General features: G+C 39.7%; 1 pseudogene; it reads left to right on the top strand.

Moving 5' to 3' along the window:
- Positions 1–22,516, top strand: part of LOC134226580 (phosphorylase b kinase gamma catalytic chain, skeletal muscle/heart isoform-like) — a 95,715-nt pseudogene that overhangs the window by 291 nt on the left and 72,908 nt on the right.

Below are 22,516 nucleotides of genomic sequence, written 5' to 3'. Positions count from 1 at the left end.
GAAACTTTCAGAATAATCAACCTTAAATAGAATAAGCTTCTATCATTCGATTCGACGCAGGTAGATTTATCGGAGAGAAGTCATGCAGCCAAAGATTGAGTTTTGCGCACACTACACATTCTTGTCACTTGCGTTGATTGACTGATCTATTCTATTATTATCACCGCCGACGCTGACAGGCGGAATATGTACGTGGGTGTTCATGTTTACGGCGTCGCGAAAGAATAGACGCAACAGTTTGCGGATAGGTGGATCGGCCCCCTTCTTCGATCCGGTCGATTTGACACGGAAAGTTCAACGAAATGACACGAGACTCTAAAAGTACCGAGGTGCTATACACGTTGAGAACAGTAGTGGTCAAGGAGGCAAATTTGATAGTTAGTGACGACATTGGACCAACCCCCACCTCAATCGTGACGGACGGCTAGTACATTAGTAGTGGGTGGTGAAACCATGCCATTAATGAAAATTACCACCACCGATAAATTCACCTCTATTCACCATCGTCGACGTTGTCGTCCATGTGATATTTTTTGCGCTCCGATCGGATCAAATGTAAACAACCGGCCTTAGTTGACTTTTTTTAGGGGAGTTAACTAAAACCGCCTCGGCTCAATCGGATTGGGCGAAGGTTATTTTTGGGAGCGCCAGTCGACGGCTGCCCGTGCCAATCTCGCGTGACGTCGAATATCTTGCCGATCATCGAAACGTTATCATTTCGGGGAGGCACCTCAGCTGTTCACCGTGCTGGTAAACTGTGTTGCATGGCGTGAATGAGGGGTATGGCGCCGCACTTTGAACTCTTATCAATTTGAAGCTGCTGCTGACAATCTCCCGGGTCGCTCCTCTAGAGCGAATCAGAAATGGAATATACGAAGCGCATGAAGTATAAACATTAAGATTGATGAAGCGTACAATAGAGCTGGATCGGGGCAATTCTTGTTGTTATTGGATGAACGATTTGTTTGCCCGCGTATTGCTGGTCAAAATTGGCTGTCGAGTGGTAGGACTTGATAAAGAGTTAGTTTGGACCGGTAGGATCAGTGAATTACTTAGAATACTGGAGATAACAATACAATATAGAAAAGCTATGAATTGAGGAAACCAATAGAAATAATACAGATTTTCAACTTTGGAAGCTGAGGATGCTCGTTCACATGGCAAAAACGAGAAATTAAATTTTTAACTTAACCCTTTCCCGCCCACGACTTTTTTCAAAGATTTCAATAGGAAGGAATCATCTTTGAGAAAAATGCTAGAACAAAAGTTATTTAGCATAGCAAAAATTAGTGGAAAACGAAAAAAAAAGTTTTTGATTGTAAATCAATAGTTAATTGATTGTTTTCAATAGTTTCACTATTTGTACTCAAAATTGATTATATTTCCAGTCTAATGGAACCATAAAGATGTGTCCAATATTCCTTTTTGTTGTTGAAACAATTCGATGAAGGTTAGAAGGTGCAAAATTTGATGGTGCACCACAGACACCATGGGCGGGAAAGGGTTAACGCTAACAGGGGCTCCAGTAGCCTTGCGAGCAAAGGCGTAGGATTGCCAATTGTAATAGGAATGTAAACGTTGATTAATTTACAATGACAATATCTTTTAATTTGAGAAGATATTATATAATTTTGTATTATAATTTTGTTTTTTTTTAGAATTCTTATCTAGAAGTTTTCATACATAGCATATCATAAGTTTCCTTAAATAAATTAAAGAATCTATTGAGCGAATACAATTTTACGGCGAGAATGGCCAATTCTAGCATCCCAAGATTTTTCCGGAGATTCCAAGAGTCTATTCCGTGCCCACCGAATGATCAATTTCGTTTTGGAAATAATCTTCTAAACAATCTGAACATTTCATGAAATTTGAAATAGTGCGAAAAGGTTCGAAATTGAAAAAAAATATGCGTCGCAGCATGCGTGGAATAATAAAAATGATAGTTGTGCGTGGCTTCCGTTTTGAACGGGGTGCCCTCGAAAACGCGAGTGCATTCAGTTTTGGATACCGAGAGGCTTGTCCTTATTGATCTTGTCAAATCTGAACTCTCATTCTTTGACAAGTCTTCAAACTTACCAGACGTTTTAAACATAGTTCTTCAATGAATCATCAGATCATCAGCCTCATTCTTCGTCAGTCCATACTAGAACCTTATTCAGGCGATGAGCCCAGCAATGGAAGAAGGATCTGTTATCCCACAGCTGACTGAACCAAATTATGAAAATTGGAGGTTCCGAGTCAAGCTTTATCTGGATGCGGCGGAAGTCTCGTCAGTGCTGAGGAAAGAAATTCCGGCTGTAACTGATGAAGCAAGGCCGAAATGGGATAAACTGAATCAACTCTTATTATAAAGGCAAAATCGTTGTTGGTGTGATTAATTTCGGACGAATGTTTAGGAGCAGTCCGTAAAAAAGAATAGGCTTGGAGCATGTGGAGGGCCCTAGAATAGCGGTTTTAATTCTTTTTCTTTAGCGGTAACGCTTCGAGCTTTTGCTTCATTGAGGCACCTCCTTTTTTTTGCGGTAAATGAAAAAAGGCGTAAATAAAAAAGGCATAATATGTAAAACTGACCTAAAAACTAACGGGATATAATTAGTTTCAAATTTTCGTTATTTCGTAAAACTTTCCAATCCGAATAAAGTGCATCATGCTTCTTAAAAGACTTAAAAGGATTTTGGAGGCTTCCAAGTATTTTTATAGGTGACTTCCGTGCCTCTTCAAAGGAGACTTCCGAGCCTCTTGAAAGGACGCTTCACAACCTGTTGAAATTAAGCTTCCGAGCCTCTTGAAGGGAGATTTCCGAGCTTTTTGAAAGGAGACTTCAGAGCTTTTTGAAAGAAGACTTCCGAGTCTCTTGAAAGGATACTTCCGAGCCTCTAGAAAGGAGACTTTCGAACCTCTTTATATGAGGCTTCCGAGCCTCTTGAAAGAAGACTTTCTAGCTTCTTGAAAGAAGACTTTCGAGCTTCTTGAAAGAAGACTTCCGAGCCTCCTGAAAATAAACTTCCGAGCCTCTTGACTGGAGGCTTCCAAGCCTCTTGAAAGTAGGTTTCCGAACCTCTTGAAAGGAGACTTCCGGGCGTCTTAAAAGGAAACTTCCGAACCTCTTGATAGGAGGCTTCCGAACTTCTTGAAAAAAAAGGCTTCCGAGCCTCTTGAAAGGAGACTTCCGAGCCTCTTGAAAAGAGACTTCCGAGCTCCTTGAAAGGAAAATTCCGATTCTCTTGAAAGGAGGTTTCCGGGATTTTTGAAAGGAGGCTTCCGAGCCTCTTGGAAGGAGGCTTCGAGCCTCTTGAAATGTGGCTTCCGAGCCTCTTGAAAGGATGATTCCGAACCTCTAGAAAGGAGGTTCCCGAACCTCTTGATAGAAGGCTTCCGAACTTCTTGAAAAAAAAGGCTTCCGAGTCTCTTGAAAGGAGACTTCCGAGCCTCTTGAAAGGAGACTTCCGTGCTCCTTCAAAGGAGAATTCCGATTCTCTTGAAAGGAGGTTTCTGGGATTTTTGAAAGGAGGCTCCCGAGCCTCTTGGAAGGAGGCTTTCGAGCCTCTTGAAATGTGGCTTCCGAGCCTCTTGAAAGGATGATTCCGAACCTCTTGAAAGGAGGCTCCCGAACCTCTTGATAGAAGGCTTCCGAACCTCTTGAAAAAAGACTTCCAAGCCTCTTGAATGGAGACTTTCGAGCTCCTTGAAAAAAGAATTCTCTTGAAAGGAGGCTTCCGACCCTCTTGGAAGATGGCTTTCGAGCCTCTTGAAATGAGGCTTCCGAGCCTCTTGAAAGGTGGCTTCCGAGCCTTTTGAAGAAGGTTTCCGAACCTCTTGAAATTAAGCTTCCAAAGCTCATGAAAGTAGGCTTCCGAGCCTCTTGATAGGAGGCTTACGAAGCTCTTAATAGGAAGCTTCCGAACCTCTTGAAAGAAGACTTCCGAGCTTCTTGAAAGTAGACTTCCTAGCTACTTGACTGAAGGACGCTTCAGAACCTCTAGAAATTAAGCTTCTGAGCCTTTTGAAAGGAGATTTTAGAGCTTCTTGAAAGAAGACTTCCGAGCTTCTTGAAAGAAGACTTCCGAGCCTCCTGAAAGGAAACTTCCGAGCCTCTTGAAAGGAGGCTTCCGAATCTCTGGAAATGAGGCTCTCGAGTCTCCTGAAAGGAGGTTTCCGGACCTCTTGAAAGAAGAGTTCCGGACGTTTTAAATGAAGACTTCCGAACCTCTTGATACGAGGCTTCCGAGCCCCTTGAAAGGCGACTTCCGAGGTTCTTGAAAGGAGGTTTCCGAACCTCTGGAAAGGAGACTTCCGGGCGTCTTGAAAGGAGACCTTTCGAGGCTCTTGAAATGATGCTTCCAAACTTGTTGACAGAAGATTTACGAGCCTCTTGAAAGGATGCTTTCGAACCTCTTGAAATGAGGCTCCCGAGCCTCTTGATAGGGGGCTTACGAACCTCTTCATAAGAGGCTTCCGAACCTCTTGAAATAAGACTTCCGAGCCTCTTGAAAGGAGACTTCCGAGCTTCTTGAAAGGAGGCTTCCGATTCTCTTGAAAGGAGGTTTCCGAGCCTCTTGAAAGGAGGCTTTCGAGCCTCTTGAAATGAGGCTTCCGAGCGTCTTGAAAGGTGGCTTCCGAGCCTCTTGAAAGGGTTTCCGAACCTCTTGAAATGAGGCTTCCGAGCCTCGCTAGTGGTGGCTTATGAGCCTCTTGATAGGAGGCTTACGAAGCTCTTGATAGGAAGCTCCCGAATCTCTTGAAAGAAGACTTCCGAGCCTCTTGAAAGGAGGCTTCCAAGCTGCTTGACAGGAGACTTCCGAACTGCTTGAAAGGAGACTTCCAAGCGTCTGGAAAGATGGCTTGCGAGCCTCTTGAAATAAGGCTTCCTAGTCTCTTGAAATGAGGCTTCCGAGCCTCTTGAAAGATGGCTTCCAAGCCTCTTGGAAGGAGGCTTCCGAGCCTCTTGAAAGGAGGTTTCCGAACCTCTTACAAGGAGACTTCCGGGCGTCTTGAAAGGAGACTACAGTGCCTTTTGAAAGGAGACTTCCGTGCCTTTTGAAAGGAGGCTTCCGTACCTCTTGGAAGATTACTTCCTAGCCTCTTGAAAGTAGACTTCTGAACTTTTTGAATGGAGGTTTTCGAGCATCTTGAAAAGAAGTTTCCAAGCTTCTTAAAAGGAAGTTTTGGAAAAGTCTTCCTGACCTTTTATATGGAGGCTTCCGAACCTTTTGAAAGAAGACTACCGAGCCTCTAGAAACGAGACTCTCGAGCATTTTGAAAGGAGGCTTCCGAACCTCTTGAAAGGAGACTTCCGAGCCTATTAGGAGAAGACTTACGAGCCTCCTGAAAGTAGGCTTCCGAATCTTTTAAATGGAGGTTTCCGAGCCGCTTGAAAAGAGGTTTCCGAGCTTCTTTTAAGGAAGTTTTCGGAAAAGTCTTCCTGGCTTTTAAAAAGGATGCTTCCGAACCTCTTGAAAGAAGGTTTCCGAGCGTCTTGATAGGAGGCTTACGTACCTCTTGAAAGAAGACTTTCGGGCCTCTTAAAAGGAGACTTCAGTGCCTAAACCTAGGAGGTTTCCGAACCTCTTGAAAGGAGACTTTCGGGCGTCTTGACAGGAGACTTCCGAACCTCTTGAAAGAAGACTTTCGAGTCTCTTGAAAAGAGATTTCCGAGCTACTTGAAAGGAGAATTCCGATTCTCTTGAAAGGAGGTTTCCGAGCTTCTTGAAAGGAGGTATTCGATCCCTTTGAAATGAGGCTTCCGAGCGTCTTGAAATGTGGCTTCCGAGCCTCTTGGAGGAGTTTTCAGAACCTCCTGAAATGAGGCTATTAAGAGAAGACTTCCGAGCCTATTAAGAGAAGACTTGCGAGCCTCTTGAAAGGAGGCCTCCGAGCCTCTTGAAAGGTGGCTTCCTAGCCTCTTGAAAGTAGGCTCTCGAACCTTTTGAATGGAGGTTTTCGAGCCGCTTGAAAAGAGGTTTCCGAGCTTCTTGAAAGAAGACTTCCGAGCTTATTGAGAGAAGATATACGAGCTTCTTGAAAGGAGGCTTCCGAGCCTCTTAAAAGGATGCTTCCGATCGTTTCTAAAGGTGGGTTTCGAGCCTCTTGATAGGCGGCTTACGAACCTCTTGAAGGAGGCTTCCGAACCTCTTGAAAGAAGATTTCGAGCCTCTTGAAAGGAGATTGCCGAGCTTCTTGAAAAGATAATTCCGATTCTGTTGAAAGGAGGTTTTCGGGCTTCTTGAAAGGAGGCTTTCGAGACTTTTGAAATGAGTCTTTCGAGTGCCTTGAAAGGTGGCTTCCGAGCCTCTTGAAGGATGTTTCAGAACCTCTTGAAATGAGGCTTCCGAGCCTCTTGAGTGGTGGCTTCTGAGCTTCTTGATGGGAGTCTTACGAAACTCTTGATAGGAAGACTTCCGAACCTCTTGAAAGAAGACTTCCGAGCATCGTGAAAGAAGACTTCCGAGCCTCTTGAAAGGAGACTTCCAAGCTGCTTGAAAAGAGACTTCCGTGGCTCTTGAAAGGAGACTTCCGACCTACTTAAAAGGAGACTTCCAAGCCTCTTGAAAGGAGGTTTCCGAGCCTCTGGAAAGAAGGCTATCGAGCCTCTTGAAATGAGGCTTCCGACCGAGCATCTTGAAAGGAGACTTCCGTACCTCTTGGAAGGTGGCTTTCGAGCTTATTAAAAGGAGGCTTCCGCGCCTCTTGAAAGGAGATTTCCGAGCCTATTGCGAGAAGGCATCCGAACCTCTTGAAACGAGACTCCCGAGCCTCTTGAGATTTGCGAACTATTTGAAAGTTGGCTTCCCAGCCTTTTGATAAGAGTCTTACGAACCTCTTGAAAGGAGGTTTCCAAGCCTCTGGATAGGGGGCTTACGAACTTGTTGAAATGAGGCTTCCGAACCTTTTGAAAGGAGACTTCCGAGCCTTATGAAACGAGACTCTCGAGCCTCTTGAAAGGAGACTTCCGAACCTCTTGAAAGGAGACTTTCGAACCTATTGCGAGAAGACTTCCGAGCCTCTTGAAAGGATACTTCCGAGCCTCTTGATAGGAGGCTTACGAACCTCTTGCGAGAAGACTTCTGAGCCTCTTGAAAGGATACTTCCGTACCTCTTGGAAGGTGGCTTTCGAGCCTATTGAAACAAGATTCACGAGCCTCTTGAAAATAGGCTTCCGAACCTTTTGAATTGCGGTTTTCGAGCCTCTTGAAAAGTAGTTTCCGAGCTTCTTTATAGGAAGTTTCGAATAAGTCTTCCAGGCCTTTTTAAAGGAGGCTTCGTAGCCTCTTAAAGTACGGCTTCGGAGCCTTTTGGAAAGAAATTTTGGAGTATCTTGAAAGAAGACTGTTGAAACATTTGAGCTGCATGGAAGTAGCACAGAGAAACAGACGTCTTACTCAACACTTGTTCCATCGTTCACCTTTTCAACGGTACATTCAATTTTTTTTGGTGGCAGCTTTCGAAGTGTTTTCCGAAAGAATTGTGTAGAATTTGTCAATGATATTTCGAAGAATTCGCCGATAAAATTCCGTAAACTATGTCGAGGATTTGTTGAAGAATTTAACAAGCAGATTTCAAAGAATTTAATATCCTAATTACGAAATATTATCAGAAAAATTTCAAACATTTCGGCGAGGAACTTCCTAAGAACTTCCCGAAGGAATTGCGAAGAATTTCCCGAGGCAACTTTTGAACAATATCCCGTCAAAATTTCAAAGAATTTTCAGCGAATAGAATTTGATGAGCAAATTCCGAAGATTTTACCAAGAAACTTCTGAAGAATTTCCCGAAGGAATACGGAACTTTTTTTTTCAGAGAACGAAGATTTGCCTAAAAAATAGGATATGTTTTCTATTTCCACTGTATTTTTTTTCCTAATTTTAGAAAGAAAAACTGGAAAAAAAATTCCGACGATGAAATGCAATAAAATATTGCTACGCCGCTAGCTAAAATGGTTTCTGACGTGATATCGAAAACGCCGCCGCTGACGATTTATGGATCGGCGCACACCTCTAACGGTAATTGACGTCTGCATGTGCCAAGATGGAAGAAAATGACCTAGTTTCAACGCTATTTCTAACTCAAACGGATAGCTTTAACCTCTCTAGGTAATAGCGATCGAAATCATAAACGAAAACATCTTGTCCCTGAAAAAAGTAAAGCGGCGGCTGTTAGCCAACAAGTCGAAGAGATTTCATCGTCAGGATTACACAAGCGATGATAAAGGAACAACTTTCGTTGGAGACAGGAAGATAAAATGAAAGGAAGAAGTCAACACGCGAGTTCAATGGTAGATGCTAAAGTGACTGCATTAATTCAGACTCGTTAGTAGATGCCACCATTGCATTGTGAGAAGTCAGGCCATATGAAGAAGGACTGCCCATGGAACAAAAATCTGACGCAAAGGCTGATTCTGTTGTTGGAAGTCGAAAGGAAGTTGCTTTCATGGAAAGATCTAATGCGAAGGCACCAAGTGGTGGAAGCATCCTGTTTTGTGTAGTCTCAGAATGACCACTTCGTTAATAAGAAAAATTATCTGAAGTCATCACAAAATCTGAGGAATCCGTTTGTGGTCGCACGGAAACAAATGCATACCCACAATCATGAATAAAAAATCATGAAATCATGAATCATGCCAGTTCATGAAATCTTGATTATAATTCATGATTTCAGGAACATTATTCGTGGTACTGCGCAATCTTCAGCAGTCGACAAAATGCATAACCGGTTATACTTCGAACACTCCCTTCCCAAGAAGTGAGAACGGCTGAAAGGTAGCACGCCGGACTCTCACTCGGTGTACTCAAGTTCAAAACCCCTGTTGAACTTTTTTTATTTTTCGATCTCAACAACCAAATCGTAACGCATTGGTTGCGTTACGCGAAAATAAATCATGAAATCATGATTTATATTCATGGTGTATTTTCATAACATGAAAACACGTTGGATTCATGAAATCATGAATTATTTTCTCATTTCCGGGAACGGATTTTTACCCGTGCGAAGTCGTTAAAGAAGGTGTATCCACGTGTATCTTTTTGATCAATAAGCTTACAGGGTTTTTCCATATGAAGAACGTAATGTTCATTCCAGAGTGGAGGGAAAATTTGTTGTCGGTCAAGAAACTTAATCAAGGTTTCAATTACCTTCGGTATTTCCAACCAACGCAACGGGGAGCTTGAAAGACGTGATTCTTAGTCTTGAATGTGACTTAGGGCCGATGTCCACGTAGCGTTTTTTTTCAAGCTGCGTGCCCGCCCCGGCCACCCAAGGTACCCAGGATCAAATGTAGTCGTGCACACGTTTACGTGTGCATTACTCCATTTGATGCTGGGTACCTCGCGTGAACCTGGCGTGCACGCAGCCTAAAACACCGCTACGTGGACATCGGCCCTTAATTGTGTTGTGAACGTGTACATCCGCTCCTGTGCTTCTCTACAGCTTACTTCATTATCTTTGTTGTCAGCTAGAGCTTTGGCAATTCCTTGATATTGGTATTCTACAGCGCCATTGAATTGAGGACTGAGGGGATTCTGTACCGAAAAATAGTGGACCATTTGTATAGAGCTTGCTGACGTTTAATAATCTTTCCTTTGCACGCGCATAGAAATGATTTCATTCGGAAGGAAACAAATTAAAAACAAATCGAATTCCTTTCTGTGCTCGTGCAAGAGAAAGGTGATCAAACGTTAGCGAGCCTTATGATCAGTGGCAGATCCCATGCAATAAAAGCTTTGGAAAAATGGCGTTTATGTCTGTGACATCTATAGATCTTTTTTCATCACTGGTAGACATTTGGAATAAATATCAACCACAATCAATAACTCTCCTGTTCCATAACCGCGAGCTGTAAAAAATGGTTTGTAATATCTCCCAAGGCCCGTCCGGAAGGGAGAAACTAAAAGAGTTATCTGGACCTTATCCGGCATGACAATAATGTTGATCCGATAAAACGTAGGATATAGAACTCTTAAGTTCAAATCGGCGCAATGATTCAGGCCAGCTTTTTGAAACAATAGCTGTGCTAACCGAAACTAATTCGGTGTCATTCTCCAATGCCCTTTTAATATCGCTTTTCATCCGAGAAAGATCTACTCGTCAAATAGAAGAAACTTCGCTCCACACTCCCCAGAAAATATCTAAAACTTTTTTTTTAACATGGGGATATTTCATTTCCGCCCCGTTAATGCTTGCGAGCCCATGAAGTCCTAACTATTGGAGTGAAGTACGAGACACTGAAAACGGCCTTACTTTTGAGGTCGAAGTACGTACCTGTGAAGTTACAATCAACTCGTCTTATGGCAATTAAATGCACACAAAATAATTTTCTATATCTCGGGTACTTTTTCAAAACGACGTATGTCGCAAATTGTAAACAAACCCGTTTTCAACAGCATATGGCATCAAATTCATCTAAAAATGTGTATATCTTCAAACCGACATGAAAATGTGTTTTTAAATATGTAAATCAAATTTTTGCAAAACGGTGTAACATCATTAGTGAAAATATTGCACATACACCACTTAGCAGAAAATGTACTTTAAAAAGTTTTTTCGAACAACTCAATAGTTTAAAACGTGCGTCTGCTTGTACTTTTTCATCACTGATTTCAAAATTAAGCATGTTGCTTGAAAATTCTGGTTTTCGTTAAGAAAAACATTTTACGTTGTTTTTCTGCAGCAAATGTTGTTACGTCGTGTTGTAAGTGTTGCAATTTTTATGTCGCATGTGCGTGAAACGTTTCAATTTGACGCAACATTTCGACGTATCAACAATGCAGCGTACGGAACAGCGTAACATTTCGACGAAAGTAGCATGACCTCGGTCATGCTGACGTATCAAAACGACGTATGTGATTTATCTGTTGCAGAACGTTGTAACATATATTTTTATCAAAATAACTGAAATGTTCACACGCAGTGCAGATTTCAGAGTCAGTGACGATGAACCTTTTCATAATGTATCGTTGAGGTGTATTCAATTGCAAAAAAATGATTAGTTTCCAAATAGGAATAAAAATGAAATCTGAAAACTTCCAAGCTCATTTTCTCAGCTTGATCAAAATGTTACATACGCCGATTTGAAAAAGTTCCCGAGATATAGGTATTCACATATTTTTGTCGGCCACAATTTTAGCTTCATGGCTTGCCTCGTGACTGTCGAATAGGATACGCTCTGCCACTGTTCACGCATGTTTACAAGAACAAGCTTCCCCATTTGGAACCATCGAGCCACGTGACTTCCCCGATTCAAGATTCCACTTATCCAGTTGCGGACGACACTAAAGCATTTCCTGTACCCATCATCATCGTCATGAGGATAGATGGGGTTATTTCGGTTTTCTCATGAGACCAACTGGCCCGATCGTTAGTTTGCTTCCACATACCTCGCCATGACCAGATTAGGCATGGCGTCCTTTCCCTAGCGCCGACAATCGTCGATGTCGCGTCGCGTCGGGATGGGACATGTGTTGTGGTCGAACAGGTACTTCAAAATGCAAATTTGCATTGCATTCTGGAGACTGCTGCAGCGAATGTAATTGCGGTGACATTCGTTCCGTATGTGCAGTACAACACGGCTCGAGGTGATGGCGTGCTTAAATATGCACAGGGCTTTATTTGCACTGATCCGCTCCTGTTGTCCAGCAGTGCACTGCCTTGCTTCGAACGGTCACGGCGCAATCATGTAATTAGATGAAATCACACGCGCTGATAATGGGAAGGCTTTCAATTTGAATAGAAAGCATTCCACGGAAGTTTGCTCATAATGCTGTAACACCGTATGATTTACTGATGCCTTTTCTAATCCTAAATGGACACATAGATTGAAACTCATCATCGTAGTGGGCAGCAATCCAGGCAACAATATTTCTCGAATCGAACTCATGCATTGCATTGTGTTCATTGCGGCACTACACACAGGGCATGCTCATGTATCCTTACTTTTATCAATCATCGTTTCCTGTCATGGTAAATATTATTGATTATATATTATATCATGTTAAATATTGGGTATTGATGAATGGCTCATGTTTCGGAATTTAACATTGGATAAGACGCAAGTGATTCGATATTAAAATAAATGAATTCTACGTTGTTTTTACTTTTTATCCACTTTTTTCTGGTATCCAGAATGTCTCCCAGGATTTACTTTAAAAATTTTATTGAGGAGTCCTTCGAAAAATTGTTGTGGGAAATCCTCTGCATTTTGTTTAAAAACGCACCATTTTTTTTTAAATTTGTTTGTTAAATTCTATTACAAAAACCTGTTCTGTTAATACAGAAATTGTTTCAAGAGGATTTTCTTTAGAATATTATTCAGAATTATATCCAAAATTTCCACCTCAAAGTTTCCCAGGTATTCGTAAGCTTTTGCTGAAATGGTTTGTGGAGCTCCCCAAATTATTTCAGACATTTTATCATTAGGATAGAAATTACAAATTTGGAAAATATATGCGATGCATCAGTATTTTAGTTTGATTATAGACAAGTAAAAAAAATAGTCGATTTAGAATTACATTGAATTGAAAAAAAAAATTAGTTGTTTGTTGGTTTTACATAGTTGAAACGAAATTTGTAATTTGTAATTTTAACAAAATGTATTTTATGTAATTTATGTATTTCTAATAGGGGCATGAAATTTGATGTACCGTACGCATACATGCGGGGCCCTTCTAAAAGCCTAGCGGTAAGATGCGTGGCTATAGAGCAAAACCAAGCTGACGGTGGCTGGATTCGATTCTCGGGTTGGAAATTGTTTCGACTTCCTTGGGCTAAAAGTATCATCGTGTAAGCCTCATAATATACGTTGCGTTGCGTTGCGTTGTAACGGAGTATTTCGTAGATTGCATACTGATAGTTGTCATGTATATTCTTTACCTTTCTTACCCCAATTGCTTATGGATTTCCATTTGGGATTCAATGGAAATCCAATTGGGGGTCCAAAATGATAAAACATGAAAGCTATCATTGCCGGCCACGCCCATCTTCTCCGTTACTAGGAAAGGGAAGGAAATGATGATATGACATCTACTTAACGAGAGGCCAGCGACTCACCGACGCTCTCATAGATGTCAAGGAATTGGATGGTGGGTAGGGTATGTGGTTTAGGAGTATCATTATAAGCAAATGATAGAAAATTTGTGGAAATACGTTGGGAGTGACTTTGCTAAGAAATTTATGTCACTCCATTATCCTTGCCGATGATTTTCCTCGGATGGGGCGAAGGTATTAGCCTTGCCCTGGCTAATAGCCTAGGTTTAAGCGCCTTTGCTCGCTCTCTGAAACGAAAAAAGAGCAAAAAGAAATTAAATTCCCCTTCCCCCCTGATATGATAATGATTTTGATCAACAAATGAGTTCTAAGTGGATGAATAAATGATCAAACGGCTGCAAACAAGCCTCTATTGTCGTAGCAGAAGCAAACCCGATTAAGACAATTAACTTTTTCACTATGCCAAAAGATATTGATAAATAATTATAATTAATTGATAAATTAACGAGTCTATTTTTTAGATATAGTTTAATAATAATGAAAGGGCTATTGTGGTAACCCAGATATATGTTTATGTATGGCAGGATTTATTTTCTTAAGTGTGTCTGGTGTAACATTACAGGCATATGGAAAATGGTTTCTTTTTGAATTTAATGAATATAATAAAAATAGTAAAGACTTACCCCATTTAGATGGACTTACAAGTGCCATTCCTTATGCTCAAGAGTAGCGAAGCCAACAGTGTTTGTGAACTTGATTCCCGAAAATTAACGCCATTCTTTCGAAAACTCGCAGTCCTCTCCACACGAAGTATCCTTCTGTCGTCGGGGGTCGGGGGTCCCAGTCCAGCAACAGTTTAGAAACATTGTTTTCACTCTCATTTATTTTGTAAACTTTATAAATAAAAAGCAGTTAAAATTTCAGAAAAAAATGACAGCAGCACGCACAAAAAAGATTGCCGTCCGATGCCTCTGACTACTACGATCTCCATCATGTAAGCCTCATAATATACGAATGCAAAAATGGTAACTTGGATTAGAAACCTTGCGGTTAACAACTGGGCAAGTTAAGCAGCTAGGCGGGAATATCCCAGAGGGGAATGTAATGCCAATAAGAAGAAGAAGATACATGCAGTGTAAAAAAAAATCCCGTACAATTTTTTGCAAAATTGCTCCATTTTGCATGATACGTCGAGAAATCATAAAACTTTTTTTACACGGATTTTCAAATTTTGAACTGAAAACTTTTTTTACACGGAACGCATCCACCGTGTAAAAAAAGAATCGGTGTATTTACAGTATCTATTCCAGTGATCCCCAAAGTGCGGCCCGCGGGCTGCATACGGCCCTCTAAGCCTTTTGCTGCGGCCCGCGAAGGATTTCAGAATAAACACTACATGTGGCTCGTTGATACGCATTAGATGGATTAGATGTCACGAAATGCTTTTCATCATGCCCAGTTGTTCGTGATAATCAGGGAATCTGTCAAGTTCACATCATTATGATGTTTAAACACCAACATAATTAATTAAATTCATCACTTCATAGATGTTACGTAGGACAACAACGAACAATTGTGATAGTATTGCCATTCGTCATTTTTTCCACAGATTCAAACGAACTGAATGTTGAACTTGAGGTAAACATAATGTTGTCATACACTGTTCTGAAATGAGAAATCTTTCAATAAAAGTTAAGATTTGGCAAAATTCAAATTGATTTATTTTTAACTCCAGAAAACAAGCTGAATATCAACATACTTTACGCTACCTAAAATATTTAACAAAGTCAAGATTTTGTCCATGCTCCCATTAGTTGATGCATAAAAAGTTTCAGTAAATTTCAATTGATCGGAAATCTGGAACACGGTAAATATAAATGGCTTGCAAGTTCACCTGGCACCGAAAACGTGTTTGACATATTATTTGACACGACATGTTACGATCAGTGGAGTCTCGAAATCTCACTTTTTATCTATTCAATGACAAAGAATTGGAAGATTTCAATGAGAAATAAAATTATCAGAGTCAAATTATAGCTAATCAAAATCTCTTTATTCCATACATTTACGCGCACAAATTTTGCATATTGAAAGTCCTTGAACCGATAGAGTGGGGTTTAGGAATCGTTACTTATATTTATTGAACTATTACTAAGTCTTACAATTTTTACAACGAGTTTATTATTTACCCGACGTTTCGACACGAGGATTGTGTCTTTATCTTCCCCTTGATACAATAATACAATAAATACACGCAAAAAGGGTTCAACAAGTTCACGGTTTATTTTTTCGGGAACACAGCCACGGATTCGGGAACAACAGTCACGGTGTAGGGGGCCCTCCTTAGCCGTGCGGTAAGACGCGTGGCTACAAAGCAAGACCATGCTGAGGGTGGCTGGGTTCGATTCCCGGTGCCGGTCTAGGCAATTTTCGGATTGGAAATTGACTCGACTTCCCTGGGCATACAAGTATCATCGTGTTAGCCTCATGATATACGAATGCAAAAATGGTAACCTGGCTTAGAAACCTCGCAGTTAATAACTGTGGAAGTGCTTAATGAACACTAAGCTGCGAGGCGGCTCTGTCCCAGTGTGGGGATATAATGCCAATAAGAAGAAAGAAGAAGTCACGGTGTATTTTTGCTGGCTCACGAATTCGGGAACGCTTTTTTTTTTGCGTGTATAATTAAAACGTAGAGTCCCATAATCAGGAATCGTTACTGTTTTGTAGAGAGCAAAAATCCTTCAACAAAAACTCAAAATATTATAATCGGACGACATTATGATCATTGGGAAAAATAGCCTAATATATTTTCTGCAAGCTATACTGAAAACATGTTGTTGCGAAAAGATGTTTCTCGTGTCAAGTCCTCTACCACAAAAGTATCTGTTAGTATCAACTAAAAGTCAGACAATAAAACCTGTGGAATAAAATGTTCTTACAAGCAGGCTTGTAAAATGTCATCTGCATTATAACTATAACATTAGCCAAATCATTTATTCATAACTTTCTTCGGAGGCCAAATTTACTTAAAAATTTTAGATGCACGCATAACGCTTGAGTAGTGCTATATTTTAGTCCAAAGGTACATTACTCTAAATATAACATCTGAGGCTAGAGAATGAAATCTCTCCAAAATGTCACGTGTCATTTGACATAATGTCATTTGAATGACATTTTGCCTCCCACGCCCCAGATTACATATTTACAGCAATTTCTTGTTAGACAAAGTTGTAGCCACATTTAAGCGCTGGAAGTTCACCATACTTGATAGTTGATAGCTAACTACTGAGAAAAGTTCTGGGAAAATTATGAAAAAGAATGCAAATGACATTTTACAACACTGCTTACAAGTATGTTATTCGAAGAAGATTCATCGCAACAAATTTTATTCAAGTGTGAAATAGATATACCATCTACATAATTTTTAATTATGGCAAATGTACTGCGGCCCGCTTCAGCAGTTCAAAATTGCTATACGGCCCTTGATAGTAAGCATGCTGGGGGCCACTGATCTATTCAATCGATTTAAATATAAAAAAAAAAAATAGTCGAAAAACAGTTGTGCAGATTTTGATTCCTTGATTCCCAATAATATATAACCCAATCATAAGAATGGCTGGTGCTACCCAGCAATTCCAATAAGAAATCGGTGCAAAATGATTCGATATCTGTCAAAAGTAATCTTGCTCTGCGAGCAGGGTTATTCGATAATTATTGAAATGTCACTTTTAAGTTTAATTTCAGTTTAATTCTCCAATTGAGACAGACCCTTAATGTGCAAAAGTAGAGCCCTTCAAACGTTTTATTTGCATTCAATTAGTTTTTTGTAGAATTAAGGCAAGTTATAAAGTACAACGACTTCTCCGTGAACGAAAGAATTTTTATTCTTTAAGTGAATTTTAATTTTTCAGCCTAAAGGAACCAACTCATTAAGTCATTAAGAATGAAAATTAAAAAAAAAATCACCATTTTGTAACAAAAAACAATGTTGGATTACATTCGTTTCGGATCCTTCTTAAGTCAGTATTTATCGACAAATGATAAGTCAGTATCCGCTAGTACTGTGAAAGCTCGTGATTTTTGAAATAAAATTTATGGCATTTGAAACAAATCCACTTCAATGTTGAAAATATATTTATAATAAATGATTTGTTATGAATATACATCCGATTCTTTTTTTACACGGGGGATGCGTTCCGTGTAAAAAAAGTTTTCAGTTCAAAATTTGAAAATCGGGTTAAATTTTTTTTTGATTTCTCGGCTCATGCAAAATGGAGCAACTTTGCAAAATTTTTGTATGGGATCTGTGTAAAAACAGAATCGGGTGTATACTTATTTTTCTGATGAAACAGTAGAATCATTTGATATTGATTGAGAAACTCATAGAAGCATGTACTAGAAAATATTCTTAGAAGTTAGATAGCAAATGTGAGCATGCTTTGAGACACTAATAGATCACTTCTCGCGCTTATGATCATAAGGGCGTAACTGCATTGATTGATTTCTCTTTATTCATGTTTTTTTTCTTGATCTGTACGCCGATTGAAATTTCATCGGCGGTGGCGTGATGGATCATTTTCGGCAAGCGGCGGCGTGGGTCAGCGTGTTTTTTTCACGCAATTGAAATTTTTCGAAATTCTTACTCAAATTCCTCCGCAAATTCCATCAAGACGTGCTCCAAGTAAAGTTCCTCCAGGAGTTCCTTCGTAAGTTCCTCCAAGAATTCCTCCGGAAGTACCTCCAGAAGTTCCTCCGGAAGTTCCTCCCGATTTTCTTCCAGAAGTTCCTCCAGATTTTCTTCCAGAAGTTCCTCCCGAGATTCCTTCAGGTATTCCTCCGGTAGTACCACCAGGAATTCCTTCAGGAATTCCTCCGGAAGTTCCTTCAGGAATTCCTCCAGAGATTCCTCCAGAGATTCCTCCAGAAATTCCTCCGGAAGTTCCTCCAGAAATTCCTTCCGATTTTCTTCCAGAAGTTCCTCCCGAGATTCCTACCAAAATTCCTTCGGAAGTTTCCCCAGGAATTCCTCCGGAAGTTCTTCCAGTAATTCCTCCGGAAGTGCCTCCAGGAATTCCTTCAGAAGTTCCTTCAGGAATTCCTCTGGAAGTTCCTCCATGAATTACTCTGCAGTTCCTCCGGATGTTCCTCCAGGAATTCGTCCGGGAGTTCCTCCATGAATTCCTCTAGAAATTTTCCGACAGGCCCTGCTGGAGTTCTTCCGGTAATTCATTCAAAAATTCTTCAGGAATACCTCCGGAAGTTCCGTTTCTCCATGAATTCCTTCAGGAATTCTTCTGGAAGTTTCTCCAAGAATTCCTCCGGAAGCTCCTCCAAGAGTTCCTCCAGAAATTCCTCCGAAATTGATTTCAGGAATTCTTCCGGTAATTCCTTTAAAAAAATCTTCAAGAATACATCTGGAAATTCCTATATACGTGCATCAGGATTTTTGCTCAGGAAATCCCCGAAAAGTCCTGTAACTTTTTGAATAATTACTCATAGAATTTCTCCTGAAATTCTTTCTGGATTTCCTCAAAAAAATCTTCCGAGAACAATATAAAAATGTCTTCGCAGACTCTACAGAAATAACCACGAGGATCATTCAGATATTTCTTTTGAATTCCTTCCGAATTTCACATGGAATTCCACTCCCGGGAATTATTCGGGAAAATTGTCCAAAAAATGTTTGAAGAACTTATTATGGAATCTAAATTGGGAGATCTAGATCAAGAAAATAACGCGCGTTCCTCTGGGAATTCTTCCAGAAATTCCCACCCCAAAATTCCTCCAAGGATACTTCAGGAAAGTCGTCCACAAATTCACAAATTCCTCCAAGAATCTCTTCTGCAGAGTTTCTCCAAGAATTCAACCTTAAAACTCCTCCAAAACATCATAAGGAAAATACTCCGGAAATTCTCATGGTTTTGCTTCAGACTTATTTAGGAATTCTCCAATAATTCCCTTAATAATAACTACAACAATATCCGCGAAAATTCCTAAAGGTACTGCTCCGGGAAATTGCTCTCTAATAAAGAATTCACGACGGAATTTTTGTGGGAATGGCCGAAGGAGTTTATAAAAGATTTTAATGATCTATTTATACATGAAGTATTTCTTAAAGATATTCGCAAAGGAATTCCTGGTTTGAAACTCAGAAGGATTTTTTGAATGAATTTCGTGAGGACTTCTCGATGGACTAGGAGAAATTTTCGAAGGAATTCCTAAAAGAGTTTCTGTAGAAATACTAGAAGTAGAAGACGTAGGTATTAGTTCATAAAAAACGAAATATTCTAGTACGTACTGCCGAAAAAATTCTAGGAGCAATTCCTTGAATTCGTTAAGAACAATTCCCTTATTTTCTGAATAATTAAATGTCAGGTGCATTTTGTTTGAACAAACATTGTTTTGTTTGCATACGTTGTACATCAAGGGATCTAGGTGTTCAAAAAAAAAAAAAGAATTCAGGCTAAATAAGGGTTCTTTCACAAATTACGTAACGCTAAATTGGATGATTATAGACCACCTCCCTCCCCCCGCGTAATACTTTTTGTATGGAAGGTTTAATTTTTTGTATGGATCGTAACGCTCGGCTTGATCCCCTCCCTCCCCTTACAGCGTTACGTAATTTGTGAAAGGCCCCTAAGCTACTTGCTATATAAGCCTGTTTTTAATGAAATAAGCCTTTCATCAGCTTTCAATTTTGTTGGTTCTAGACTTTATTAAAAATGAGAATGATAACTGCATAATTGTTTCATTTCATTTATTTAGTTAACATCTAAATAGTAGACCTCTTCATGTTTTCAAAAAGTATCAAAAATTCAATCGATCAGTCCAGCATCACAATTCTTATGATAAAATAACTTTCCTGTCAAATTTTCAGCTAATTCGGATAACATTTCGAGGTGGCTCAAGTCGATTTAGTGTTTTTGGGCTATTTTTAATTTTGGAAAAAATCTAACAAGAGATATAAACGTCGAAAACTATCGCAACAACCTCTATACGGAAGCTTTTGGTGTGCTTTACAAGTCTTGTGAACATTGCGATTCGTTCCGTTCACGTTTTGTCCATGTTAAAGTGATTTTCAAGCTTTTAGGTGCATAAAAATAATGGTTCCCCTAAAAGTCGTTGTTCTACAAAATTCTTGAGTTTAAGACAAATGATTGTTAATTTATCATATTATTATTCCTCTTTTTTCCCTGGAAATTTGAGTAGCGGAAACTGGACACACATGATCCCCGGGGACACATGATCCTCCCCTGTTTTCTCGAAAACCAATCACATATTTATACCACTGATATGTGCAAACGGATCCGTTAGGTAGATTATTAAATCTGAGTAACATTTGATATTAGTTACTTTATGTATATGGGTTTTAAAGAGGTTTTATTATTTAAGCATTCTCAATCCTTTTTTTCTTCAAAGAAGAAAAGTTTAATAACTTTGAATATGTCCAACCAAAACGTGTCAAATTTTTACTGGACTAAGTTTTATTATTGAAGAATTGAATAAATTCATTCAATTAACTATTGCTTATTTTCCATTGAATACGAAAAACAAAACAAGATAAATACTCAGTATGGACACACTTGATCCCCCACAGTTTGGACACACTTGATCCCGATATTGCATATATTAAGGCGTTTGTTGTATACCATCGCATATTATTGTATTGTATGTAACTAATTGATCTGTTAAAATTCTTTTCTAGTTAAAAAGTATAAATAAATCTTATTTCTCTTTAATTTTGTCAATCAGGTGATACACGCGCAATTTGAATATTTCAATAGCCTTATTTCTTAATAAAGAATAAAGTGAAACTATTTTCAATAAAAAAGAGTATAAATTGAGCTTTGAAAATACTCAACAAATCCCTGGGCTTAAAATCAGTATTGTTCGATCTGGTATTCAATTCTTTCCGTTCCAACTAGGGGAAGTTTGCTTGAAATCACCATTTATTAGTAAATCTGCTTGAAGAATTTTTAATTACAGGCTCATTCGTCAACTTTTGGTTAGTCGTTTTAGACAAATCGCATTTGTGTAATAATAACACGAACTACAAAAAAATGATATTGTTCAAAGCATGCGTGATGTATGAAGTCACCATCCTGGCATGATCACGGTTGTGATATTGGTAGTAGTCTGGCGATCTCGATGTATCACAGACTGTTTTTGTTGGTCCCCAAACAGGTACTCACGGATATTTACCATTGGCCATGGCATTTGCAGTGTGACCAATTTTCAGAGATTTAATAAGATTTTTGCAGATAAATCATCATCACCATGTCAACTTTGTTGCTATAGCAGACATTCTATCTGTCACTATCTGTAACAATATTTCATTTTCGCACGACTGCTATTACGACAGACTATGAAGAATTGTTAGGATTTGAGAATAGACCAATTTGACCTTTCATTAGACTTGGAAGAACCTAAACATGTTCAGCTCAGAAAGGGATCAATTTCCCCCTATATGGGGATCAAGTCTCCCGCAAGTTTTGAAAATGCCAAATTTTCTATCTTTCAGCAAAATCGATTTTTTGGTAACTTCCATGAACAAATAATTGCTTTCAATGACGTTTTTGAATAACTAATTAAATTCTTTATCAAGTCCATCAAAAAGCGTGCAAATCTGTGCATGTTACATCGAGAAATATCCTTAACAAAAAGTGGGGATCATGTGTGTCCAGTTTCCCCTAATATAATTGCCTATGTGCGATTTACCGTTAAATTCTTAAAAATCAGAAGCTGAACATTTGTAATAAATTTGCACGTTAGGATTAGTGTGGCATGTGTATAAACACATGCTATCATACCCATTAATAATTCCTCATACTTTCGATCGATGCACAACGAACGCTCAAAGCCATTCGTTGACATGAATGATGTCTCAGCAATTCTAGTCTGTCTAGTCTAGTCTAGTCTATTACAATGCACACAATTCAGTGCCTTCTCCAATTAACTGGCTTCGACTGTCTCCCGTAGGCAAATATGTATTTGAAAGGTGTTAATAAATTCATTATCATTTCGAACGTTAAGCTGAAAACAAGTGAGTTATTTTCGATGACAACCAGAGATCGGTAGATTTACCACAATAGATAACACTGAATCAACAATTTGACGCCACAATACACGGTTCGAGGCCGCATCTCTCCATCCGCTCGCCAAATCGTTTTGCACTTGGTCTGCCCACCTTGCTCGCTGTGCTCCACGCCGTCCCGTACCTGCCGGATCGGAAGCGATCATCATCTTTGCAGGGTTGCTATCCGGCATTCTTACAACATGTCCTGCCCATCGTACCCTTCCGGCTTTAGCTACCTTCTGGATACTGGATTCGTCTTAGAGCTGGGCGAGCTCGTGGTTCATTCTTCGCCGCCACACACCGGCTTCACACCGCCAAAGAAGGTCCTGAGCACCCGTCTCTCGAATACTTCGAGTGCTTGCAAGTCCTCCTGGAGCATTGTCCATGTTTCATGTCCGTAGAGGATTACCGGTCTTATCAGGGTCTTGTACATGACACATTTGGTGCGGTGGCGAATCT

This window comes from Armigeres subalbatus, chromosome 3 (genome assembly GCF_024139115.2).
Source record: "Armigeres subalbatus isolate Guangzhou_Male chromosome 3, GZ_Asu_2, whole genome shotgun sequence".
NCBI classification, from domain to species: Eukaryota; Metazoa; Arthropoda; class Insecta; order Diptera; family Culicidae; genus Armigeres; species Armigeres subalbatus.
This window is presented reverse-complemented; position numbering and strand designations above follow the sequence as displayed.